Source organism: Adiantum capillus-veneris, chromosome 6 (genome assembly GCF_014529385.1).
Source record: "Adiantum capillus-veneris isolate H3 chromosome 6, ASM1452938v2, whole genome shotgun sequence".
In the NCBI taxonomy this organism is placed as follows: Eukaryota; Viridiplantae; Streptophyta; class Polypodiopsida; order Polypodiales; family Pteridaceae; genus Adiantum; species Adiantum capillus-veneris.
Genome location: NC_140936.1, coordinates 113,029,811 through 113,042,388, shown reverse-complemented (window position 1 = coordinate 113,042,388; position 12,578 = coordinate 113,029,811). Strand labels below are relative to the sequence as shown.

Genomic DNA, 12,578 nt, shown 5'->3' with positions numbered 1-12,578 from the left:
GTCACTTGGATCATCTGCTATTTAGGAGTTTAAGCTCCCGTTTTATAGGATTAACCGGGCCATTAACGACACTGGGCTTAACACAATGTTTAATCAATCTCTAGTTGATGACGGTGATGGAAATTTTCCTCTGCCACTTTAACTGCTTCAACTACCCCATGGATTTTGAAAGCTTTAATTCTGTTCACTGCCTCAATCATCACGATTCAGTTATTATCAATTATCTTGAAGTTTGCTGATTTGTGCGCTTTGCACTGCCTTATTTGCCGCTCACGAGCCTCAACTTCTCCGACTGTTTTTCTATGAGCTAAATTTACAGTTTTGAGTGCAAAAATGGTTATTTTTTGACATTTTGACTATAGGAAAGTGTTCCTAGACCATAGGTTGACTTATCTAAAACATTTTGTTGTAGGTTTGAAGACTTGAACCAAGAACATTGGGTGACTTATCTAGACCATTTTGTTGTAGTTTTCAAGACCTGGAACATGATGGATCGAGATTTTGGTACCTTGTAAGATGACCTCCAGACTTTGTAGGATAGTACACCTATACCTGATATAGATCCTTCTAAATTTTCATTGCATTTTGAGTTCATTTGCTTGATGACGTGGCATGATGACCTACAGTCATGAGACAGGACATATTTATATTTCCTATATTCGAGAGTGATAGTTTGCTAGTGCTCATGATGGCTTGGTTCACTAGGTCCACTTCTTGAGGTTGACACCCTCAAAGAGCCTCAGTTCCCCATCTGAGTCACTTCCTCGAGTATTGACATTATGTTAGTGCTAGACAACTATGTTGTAGATGTGCCATTGTGGCAACCCTCTCTCTCCTTGGGTAGGCAGAAGCAATCTGGACCATAGTGGTCTTCTTCCATGCAATTTTAGCACTTTCTAGGCAACGTCCTATCTCTACCTCTACCAAACCTTGATTGTCCCCTGTCCATTACACTCAAATGAATCTCTTGCATTTACTCAGGTAGATCTTAGAGAATACATATCCGATAATGAGCATTGGTTGTTACATCTTGATTTGCTTGGGCTTTATCTCTTGGACTTTGGAGCGGACTCCAAGACATTTCTTTGTACCCTAGTGCACCTTGCTCATGTAATTGCAATTGCACCGTTGTAATTATTTGGGCTCTCAAAATCCAAATTTTCTCACACTTTAGGATGCAAACACGCCATGAGTTTCTCCAATTTGAAGTATTATCCATTGGTCAATTTCATAGAAATTGCCAATACTCTCCAAAATTCTTCAAAAAAATAAAGAAAACACAAAAATTTGTAATTAGATCCTACTTTAAAGCCATCAATTTTGCATCCATGTCGACCAGTGATGCCTTCTTGCAAAAATCTTGCAAGAATCTATTGAGATGTCAAGCTCAACATGTATGACTCTTGGATGACTACCACTGACATTCATCATCACTCGGGTGCCTTGGTAGATACACACATCTTCACCAATGATGTATAGTTGTACTACACCAAGCTGATTCACCTACCAAAGTGATGGCACACTTATATACTCATTTCACTCACTAGCAATTTAGAATATACCCTAGTACTAGTTCCATGTTGTATTTTCCCTTTTGTTTTAAGGACCTCTTTATATTGAGTTGGTGAGGAAGAAGAAGTACACTCTTTTGCCTATATCTTTGTGTATGTACTTGAAAGAACTCAAAATCTCTACTTGTATATCTCTAGACATGGTATAAAGCTTGGTTGTGTCTAAGGAGCTACGACCAGAATCATGAGCAACCTAGGAAGTGGCTTTCGTTTCCCCAAGAGCCATCTTCAAATGATGTTTGATTGAGGTGATTACTGTTTGGATATTTTGCATCTCATGATTCTATATAGTCCTTTGGACTTTAATCGTGAAATTGGATTTCCAATTTGAGCGTGTTTTGACCCCGATTTTGGAGTTAGAGTGTGTTCGCATGCAAAAACGCTAAGGCTCAAGATTGTGCATATCTGCATAGTAGAGGGGGATATTAAATATAGGAGCTTTTCATTTAGAGCTTTCTCTACAAAGTTAGAGCTTTTTGTGGGTAGAAAAATCAGATGTAACCTTTTGCGCATACTAAGGTATATAGCTTTTGAACTAGGTCGATAAAGTGCATAGTAAAAAATTTGTGCTCTACATGTTTGTGACACAATTAAGGGCCATCGTAATACAACATAGATTTGATTTTTAAAAAAATAACCATATCAATGTCAATATATTGATACTGCAATGTCATATACGTAGTATTTATAAGAAAGATCGTCACAAAGTCTATGTTTATGATCCACAAGAATTTTAGTACAAAGTAAAATATTTGAATTTTTGGTATGAGGTAAGTTGAAGTCTACTCTAGCACAACGAGTCTTTATCTTGTTCGCATTATAAGTCAAGTAGAGAGAGAGAGAGAGAGAGAGAGAGAGAGAGAGAGAGAGAGAGAGAGAGAGAGAGAGAAAAGTGAAATATTTAAATTTCTTGCATGAGATAAGTTGAAGTCTACCCTGGCAACAAGTCTCTATCTTGTTTTCTCTACAAGCAATTAGAGAGAATATGAGAGAGAGAGAGAGAGAGAGAGAGAGAGAGAGAGAGAGAGAGAGAGAGAGAGAGAGAGAGAACAAAGTGAAATCTTTGAATTTTGGTATGAGGAAAATTGAAGTCTACTCTAGTAATGAGTCTTTATCTTGTTCATGCTATAAGCAATTAGAGAGAATAAGAGAGAACCCCCCCCCACCCCCCCCCCCCCCCCCACCCCCACACACACACACACACATGATGATAATTGAGTAGGCATTTGCTTGCATTACCCTAACCCCAATAAGAACAACAAGAACAAGATAATGACATGAGAAACACAACATTTTCCCCATAATTGAACAACATATAGATTGAGCCTCGATTTTCAAGTCAAGGCACCATGATTGTGGATGAAAAAACCCTTGTGGGGACAAGGGAAAAACCCACAATCTCCATATGTTGCTCGTTGTTGCATTAAAAAAATACTATCTCAAACAATACATAGATTCAAGCCACAAAAATAATTGTCCACCAATGGAAGTAGCTAATCTACTAGTTTTCCTCCTCAGGAGGAGGACCACAAACTTTCTTCTCTAAACACTCAGAGAAGACAAAGAAATCACCCTGTAACATTAGACAGTGACGTATCTCCTTTGTGCAAGCAAGCCCCAAACCACCACACCCGGCAAAGATGTCCATAACATGGTCGTCCTCATATGTGAATGTTTCTAGCAACCAACTGTGTTAAACATAATAATCAAAGTTTAACGACAAGAGATTGCATAGAACTATCAACATGTGTGTCCTGATTCACAAGAGTTCATGGCTAGAAAGTTACCTATAAAAAGTCTCAGTACGCTCTGCTCCGCCTCGAATCAAATCTCCAGCTAAACTTGTATAATCATTACATGAACGAGGAGGAGAATCTGTGAGGTAGCTTCTTGAGGCCGGAAAGAACTCAGGAGAAACATCCTCCCCAGCCTTTCTATCATAATGAGGTGTAATGCTTTGAGAATTCTTACGATAAAATAGACCAAAAGTGAGATCCATCACCTGTGAAAGGAGAGAACAAATCACTTAATAAGAAGAACTCTAAATTCATACGCAAGCTTTAGATAGAGAAGGCAACCTCACCTGCTCATCAGTCTCTGGGTGTAAATATCCCCCATCACACATCAAAGTCCACGAGCGATGGAGCTGTAAGCTAAATCTATTAGCTTGCATGACAAGATCTCCCAAATGTTGTGCAAGAGACAAAGTCACCAAGAAACCCTCGTCTGCCAAGTGAACATCAGCAATCTCCATGACACCAGTTGCCAAGGCAGTGGAAAAGTGGTTCCACTCAGGAACAACTTTTACATTACCTACACACGCAAGTTAAAATGAAAAATTACATCATAACATATATGCATTCTATAACGAGCACGAAGCCTCCCAGATGACATAAAAAAAGTTCACCTATAGTGTGATTGTGAATACCATCAACTAACATGGACGTAGGGAAGTCTGCAAAGATCAATCTTGCCACATATTGGGAGATTTCCCCCTTCAATGCATACTCGCGCCCATCATAGATTGGTGTTTTCTTGAACCACATTTCAATACTAACACAAAACAAATGATTATGATAAGAGTACATTATGGTAATATAACTTTTTAGAGAAATATGTAAGTCTTACCTATGCCATGCTAGGTCATCAATTGCTTCCACATCCAATAACAAAGCATCCACACATGTAATAAACTCCCCTCCTAAACATGAAAATGCAATTTTCAATTGCTTAATTAGAATCTCAAAGAATGCTTAGAAAACCATAGGACATGTCAATGGTTAACGCAAGTAATAATTAATTAGAGTAATAAAAATCAAATAAACAAGCAAAGAACGTCTACCTATGGTACGTTTTGTTGGCATCCGCTCATTTAGAGAACGACTCATAATAGTCTCGGAGAAGCAAGACTTTGATGCTAAGGTGGATCTTTTTGGTAGAAGAGAAGTTGGAAAGCTCTCCTCCTCAACATCAACATCTACAGGCACACATTGGGGGGTTTTTTCTATACTTTTTTTACCTTTTCTTGCACGTGAGGGTGGCTTGGTGGATGGCTCAATGTATGTAGCTTGGGGTGAGATTACACCGTCATTAGAGATGGGACTCTCTTCCAAAAAACCTTTCCATACAAAAGTTCACAAAAAAAAAGATCAACGAAATTCTATTTTAACTAAAATATAGTACTTCATACAAGAGATTGTAGTTCACTTACGAGCATGAATCTCTTGCTCGCTCTTTGGGATAACACCTAGGGGATACTCCAACCACCATGGACAGTGAGAGCACTCCCAAGGTGTAATACCCTTTTCCAAGAGTGTTGACGAGAACATAGTATTCTCGTCCTCTTTATCTAACCATTCTTGTACATCCTCCGGCATAGACTCTATCATCTTTAGCCGCATACAATTCAATAGCCATCTAAATGAAAATTCAATATAAAAATGAGACAATAAAATACATCATCATGAAACGAAATTAGTATTCAAGAAATCCAATACTTGTACACAAGACGTTTGCTTGCATGCATCACTTCGGGTAAAGAGACATAATCTGAAGAACTCTTCATGTTTGCCATAACATGAGTATAAGCCAATGAAACATGTGTCTTCCTAGATGCCTTAAAGAAGGCCTCAAATGTTTTTGGCAACAAAGGACCCTCCACCTCAAACTTAGCAATAATAATTGTAGCTTCACCAAACATTCCCTGCCAATAGGTCTCTTGCCTCATGTAAGCTCTAAGTTTCTTATAGTCTGCAAAATGACCTCCTTTGGAGTCCTTAACTTTGGTCAAAATCATCATGTGAAGAAGTTCTTTGCGTCTATTGAATTACAATCGTTGATCCAAAAATTAATGTTACTAATTACATTGCACATAAAAATAATAAATCAAAGTTTAAGATGAAATAAAACATACCTCTCTATTGTGATCTTTGCGGCGCACAAGCTGTATAATTTATCACGAGTGATCCCTACCATTGTTTTGTCATGCCAATCCTTGTCAAATAGCATAGTAAAAAACTCTTCACCATGTGCAGGATTTGCAATAGAAAGGTACTTATATCCGCTATCCCTCATTTTTTCTTCTTCCTTCTTTAAAGCTTCATTCATCTTCTTTTTTAAATCCTCCCCAAGAAGACCTAAAGTTCTAAGCCTTCTCTTTTCATCAGCCAAAAAGGACTCCCATCTCCCCTTCAAAGCAAAACAATTATTTAGCAATGTTTTCATGAGCCATTAGCAACACAACACAAACAAATCCATGACTGCACATAAGCTTCCCATGCAAGAATTCAAGGTATATTTCAAACCATCACTCCCTCCATATCTTGCCACCGCCGCAAAAGCTTCCCACATGGGAATTCAAGGCATATTTCAAGTCAAAATTCATCCATAACTTGCCACCTATGCAAAAGCTTCCCACATGAGAATTCAAGGAATATTTCAAGCCAAAATTCACCCATAACTTGCCACCTCTGCAAAGGCTTCCCACATGGGAATTCAAGACATATTTCAAGCCAAAATTCACCCATAACTTGCCACCTCTGCAAAGGCTTCCCACATGGGAATTCAAGGCATATTTCAAGCCAAAATTCCATCCATAACTTGCCACCTCTGCAAAGGCTTCCCACGTGGGAATTTAGGGCATTATACAAATCGTAACCCAATCCATAATTTGAATAGACTTCCCACATGAAAATTAAAGGCTTATTTGATAACATGGAGTCATGCATATCTTGTAACCTTCAGCTAAGGCACCTTCAAAGTAAAGTAGTTGAAGACATACTCATTCTCAAAGTACTTGCAATTTAAATTTTTTAAAGAAATGTATTTATTATTCCAAACAAGTTGAGCATCATTACATACCTTCCAAACAAGCTGAGCAATCAAAATGCATGGCGTTGAGTACCATGGCACAATCCCTTGGTTATGTCTTGCCTCCAATTTAAGCTCAACCTCCATCCAAGATCTCTGCTCAGGAGTGAGATATTCCATTATGCTCGACTTATTTGCTATACCAAACTTCTGAAACATAAATACTTCATGTGCCAAGTTGGGTGGAGCTGTAGCCCGCGAGATTCTAAAAGCAAGAGTTGAAGGATAATCAAATGAAAAAGCACATTACAACCAGAGAATTGAACAACAATAATCCATATAATTCTTACTCATTTGTTGTATCAAGACTCAAAATCAACTCTGCTTCCTTCTTTTTATCTATCTCAATAAATTCACAACGAACTTGCACATGATATTTTTCATCCTCAGAGTGCTCTACAAAAGAAACATCATCCAAAATAAAATTTCAAGTGCAACAATGTATATTCAAACTCAAACACAAGAGAAAAGAAGCACTTGCCTTCTTCAATTTGTCGTATCCAAGTTTTTAACCTGTGGTTACCATCCCACACAAAAAACAGTTTGCCTCGAAGATCTACCCAATCACCCACAAGATTCTTTTCAAATTCTACATTGAGTCTTTGCCATATTGGATCCCACTTCTCAATCGTGTCCTCTGTCAAATGTTTTGTTTCTCCATGTCGTCCTTTAAGTGAAACAATAAAAGAACCCATTGAAGAGACATAGCCAACCCTATCAAACGTGGATGTCAACCAAGGTGCATCCGAAATTGCACATCGAATAGCATCTGTAGCTATTAATCTACATAAGGGAACAAAAGGGGGTTCTGACTTTCTTTTGATATGAAATTGACTTATGACTTCATTCATCAACCCTAGAGACACATTCTCCCCAAAAACCCTGTCATGCTTTGAAAATTCATCTTCTTCATCCTGGTTATTGTTCTTTGTGTGAATAGTTTGTGGAGTGGGAGCAAAAGATGGACCAACAGTATTTGGAGTGATAGCAGTGCTGTTAGAAGCTCCATCTATAGACCTGTCCAAGGACCACGCTTCATCATCAACATACACATATTGATTTCTTCTTTTCACAGACTTCTTTGGTGGACTCATTGGTAGAATCCTTGAGGAACCATCCTCAAGTGTAACTTGCCTTCCTTGAACAGTCCCAGACCGTAGAGTCATACCCCCTGAACATTTCGCTTCTCGTTTTCTCATGGAGCGTTTAGGAGCCATGGTAAATATATTAAATCTCTATAAAGAAAATAAATAACATAATCAAAACTTTGTTTACAATTACTAACTCTCTCTTAAAATACTGCAAGTGCAAAAAAACCATAACAAATATATAAATACCAAAGGACAAAGAAGAAGAAGAAAAGCTTGACCTTCTGCTAAAAAATGAATGTCATAAAATCTAATATCTAACTAACCCAAATGATTTTCTCATATTAAATTGATCACTTAATGTGGGAGAATAAACGGGAACAAGTGTTAAGATATAGGTATGTGCTTTTAGATCTATCTCAACACGGGGCCAATGTAAAGGGGCCCAAAAGGGAGATGGTCTATCAAAGAGCAAGGCTAACCAATGGAGCATAAGACCTTAGGGTTAGCTTCATTGAAGACCTCCAATAAATGTGTGTAAAAGTCCTTTTGACCTTAAGCAAGCTAGGGCTGAGGTGGGAACCCGGCCCAAGCTCGAGGTGCTTGTCCTGCTTGAGGTGCTTGTCATGCTTGAGGTGTTTTTCATGCTTGAGGTGCTTGATTAAGATGCTTGAGGTGCTTGATTGGCTCCATGCTTGAGGTGCTTGACTTGCTGCATGATTAAGGTACTTGAGGTGCCTTGAGAAGCTTGCCTGAGATGCTTGTGGGAACACCCCCTAGTTCAAGTGCTTTGTCATGCTTGATGAGTAAGGTGCTTGATCACCTAAAGTCAAAATCATTCCTACAAGAGGGGGGGCGAGCCCTTTTCCTAGGAGCTAGAGAGAGAACACCCACTCACACACACAAGGGAAGCCCCAACTTGAAGAGGCAGCAAGGACACATGTCAGGCCCCTACCCATGTTACCTTCATGTGTTGCTTGAAGCCTATTGGCTAAGCTTCAAAGGGGTCCAATGATAAATTACATGAATTATCTAATTGTTTTAGCATTTATCAAGTCCTCTCTCTCAAAGGGGAAAGGGGGACACTTGTCCCAAGGCTACCCATGTTGCTTGTAATGGCTCCTGCTTGTGATTGGCTAGGCCTGGAGGGGTCCAATGAGCTTCAGGCATGAGCTACAAGGGGGGGTCGACCCAAGCAAGCTAGGGGGGTGCCTAGGGGGTATACTCACCCACACACACTCACAATCACTCTCATTGTGTGCTATGCAAAGTGCAAGAGCTCCCTCTCGAAGCAAGTAGAGGTTGAGAGCCTACACCAACACTCTTGGCTATGGAGTGCAAATCCAACCAAGAGCCATGCTTCAATGCTTAAGCTTGCCATCTCCTTCTTCTTCATTACTATTCTATTATGTATGCTAGCAACAAGAGTATGATAAGTGAGGAACTAATTCTTTCTCCTACGAAATGTTTCTTCTTCCTCTTCCCTACCCTCATTCCCTGCTAGCTCTCTCCACCTTCGAAGGTGTTTGAGGTCTTGGGACTGAGGCTTGGGATAGTTAAAGCTTTCTTCAAGTTTATGTTATGTTTGTGGTGCATGAAGCCTTCCATCTTCATGGCATCACCTAGGTCACAAGGAACACAAAGACTGTATTGTAACAAGTCTCTCTTTATGGGAGAAATCATAATACAAATGCCTATTGGAGGGGGGACCGGATCCACATAAATCCGGTCCTCAATTGCTGTCATGTTCTCTAAACTCTCTCTCTTGCAAAAGTATTGTCTATGCCAAGTTAACTAATTGCTATGATTATGTTGCTATCTTCAATTATGTCTACCCGCTATGCTCACAAAATCATTTCTTGAAAGTACTCTCATTAAATTCCGCTATTCTCAAATTGAATAGGCAAATTCCATTACAATGAACATAAGATAAATACCTGATAAAAATGATCCTTCAAGATGGTTTCAAGTCATAAAAATTGCACGTCAAAACCTGTCAAAACCAATAACCAAATAGCAACATGTCAAAACCAATAACTAGCACCAAAATTTTCTCAATGGAACAATTCTCCATTAAGATTTTGAAGTGGACTTGAGGTATCGTATACTCATATACATACCTTGAGAAACATCAAAAGACACTAATTTGTTTTGGCCTCCAATAACTTGCAACTAAGCATGCCATGATTTTGAGTAATGGAACGACTTTGCTAATCACCTCTTAATTTTGGATTAAGTGGCTTGCAGTGCTCCTGTGGCTTAATGATTAAGCATACATTGGCCATGTCAATGGCATGATTTGAACCCTTAATCAAAGCAATATTCCAAAGGGTAAGGAGGAGGCATCAAGGTTGTATATATATTTTAGGTTTGAAAGTGCAACAAGCTGGTGTTGGTGCTGGCCTGGTGAAGTAGCTACTCGCTGTTGAGAGTGGAGGGCGCACTAGCACATGTGGTGATAAGGCCGATGGTACATGGTACACACTAGTGCATCTTTTATCCCTCGTAAATTCGGCACTACTGATTACAACGCTAAGAGGCGACACAAGCTCAAAGAAACAAGAGAGACCATCCATGAATGTGTCTGCATGTGCAATACTCAATTGTGTAGCACATCTACATCAAAAGAAATGGCTTGCTACATGTGTGTAGCGCTTATTGTCAAAACACTTACCTCCGTGCTCTCGTGAATAATGCATTGCATGTTGGAAACTTTGTGAGTTATGCAAATTGGAAAGTTATCTCCTTCTTAGAGTTCGTAAGTGCATGGCGACCTTCACTTGACAGTAAGCAAGAGATAAGCCATGAATGACCAGAATGGATGGAGACAAAGCCAACTTATAGCATAACTTGTGCTCATTATTGAAGGATTGAGCTCGCTTGAAAGGAAACCAGCACAAGACGTTTTGAACAAATTATCACAATAATTCACACATTGTGGCTTACCTCAACATCATGAGCTTCTATGAGGTCTGGGATCTGAATTCATTATGTTTGCTCTGTTTTTTTGGGTGCAAGGCGGCCACATGTGCAGATAATTTTTTCCTGATCCGAAGACCTACAGCCTCAACTTTGCCCCATCCCAAACTATGGTGCATTTCACTGGTGTCTAAAAGCTACTCCCACCTGCGGACGGTGCTTGGGGGATGATACATCCCAAACTACTCCCACCTGCACTTGGGTATTCTAAAACCAGTTCACCATGTACAAGGCACGCCACGCCACGCCAGGGAATCTCCAACATCTGCCGTCTTCAAAGCCAGAACAGTGCAGCGAATGGAAACGGTAAACGAAACCTACAACGTTCACCTGAGCTCGCGTAAACTGCAGCAGCGTTCTCCTGCACGATACTGAACCTCTGGCTATGGGTCTGACAACGACGACGCAGGGTCTGACGATGACGATGTAGGGTCTGACGATGCAGGTCTGATGATGACGACGCAGGTGCACAAGCACGCTATCTGTCCGTGCGCGCGCAGACGGACAGCGAGCTCGCACCGGAGAGGGTGAAGTTTCACAAACCAAGCAGAGCTTGGGCAGAACACAGTCAAAATGCTTCTTACCTCTCTTCCTCCATCTCTCCCTCCACGCCTTCTCCCCACTCATTGAGCACGCTATCCGTCTGCGCGCGCGCAGACGGATAGCGTGCTCAATGAGTGGGGAGAAGGCGTGGAGGGAGAGATGGAGGAAGAGAGCAAAAATGGGATGTACCTGGTCTGCTCGTTGCTCTGCTTCGCCATTTTTTCCACAAATAAGAAGCTTTGTAAAGTTAAGGGTTATTAATAATTTTAGGGTTTTAAAACTTGAGGATCTTCTTAATTTGAGAAAAATTACCAAAATACCCTTCTAATTTGTGCAAATTCCAAAAATAACTCTCAAATTTCAAAATTTCCCAAAATACGCTTGCTCACGATTTTCTATCTTTATTAATTTTTGACAATCGAGATCCGATTTTTAGTGCTCACCTCCCAAAAAAAAAGAATTATGTCTAAAAATAATGACTCAATTCATCTCCAAAGCGTAAATAACCAGCTTGAATTTTAGTTTTTGACAATCAGTCTTCTTATGAAAAGCTACAATTTTTTTAATCTTTGGATAAATTTACTCTCACAAACAGGGGTATTTTGAGAATTATGAAAAATTTGAAGGATATTTTTGGATATTCCACAAATTAGAGAGGTATTTTGGTAATTTATCATTGATTTTATTATCAAATTTTAGATGGTCAAAAAAACCTTGGTTTTTGTGAAATTTAGTGGATTTTTTTCGTAATACCTACGAAACTTATCCAAAAAAAACCTCTTGGTTTTTGTGTTTATATTCTTGAAAATAGGTGTATTTTGTGGAATGATCTGCATGTCTAATGATTGCGAGTCTCTTTTACCTCGTAAATATATGATTTTTACCTAACGTTATGATTGGAGAGAGGATATTAAAGTATGATTGTAGCCGTCGGTATTATTTAAAAATCAACCATGAGAGAATATTAAATTATGATTGTAGCCGTCGTCATTTATGACGCGGCAGTCACTGATTCTGTGAAGAATATTACATTAGTAAAAATATATGCATTCTCTTTTAACATTATGTTTTATATTTTGGTAAGAAATTTGTATTAGGTCTAGACAAGCAGCCGCTTCCTTTGTCTTGCTATGGAGATGGACAGAGTAACTATCTCTTGGACACTTGGAAAAGAGACTCACACTAGAGAAGTAGAGCTTCAACACAACAAACTCTTGCTCAACAGATATTATCTTCAATGTCTTCTTCCTCCAACCTACAAATTTATCTGTTTGAAAGCAATAGTTTACATCGGGTTGGAAAAAATGTATATCGAAACCCCTTCAGAGTGGGATATTGATGAAAATGAGCACTTTTTACTAGACTCTACTCTCTCTTCTGAGTATTTCATTGAACATTCTAGTGATATGCTCTATATTACAGATAGTGGCGAGAGTGATTTTGGTGCTAAGCCAGGCATAACAAGCATCAACAACAGTCCATGTGCAAAAGAAGATTGTTTTGAGATAAACAATCCACCAATGCAAGA

At 39.2% G+C, this 12,578-nt stretch overlaps 1 pseudogene; it reads right to left on the bottom strand.

Moving 5' to 3' along the window:
* Positions 1 to 3,370: 3,370 nt before the first annotated feature.
* On the bottom strand, positions 3,371 to 11,134 carry LOC147456103 (uncharacterized; annotated as a pseudogene).
* Between the last annotated feature and the right edge of the window lie 1,444 nt (positions 11,135 to 12,578).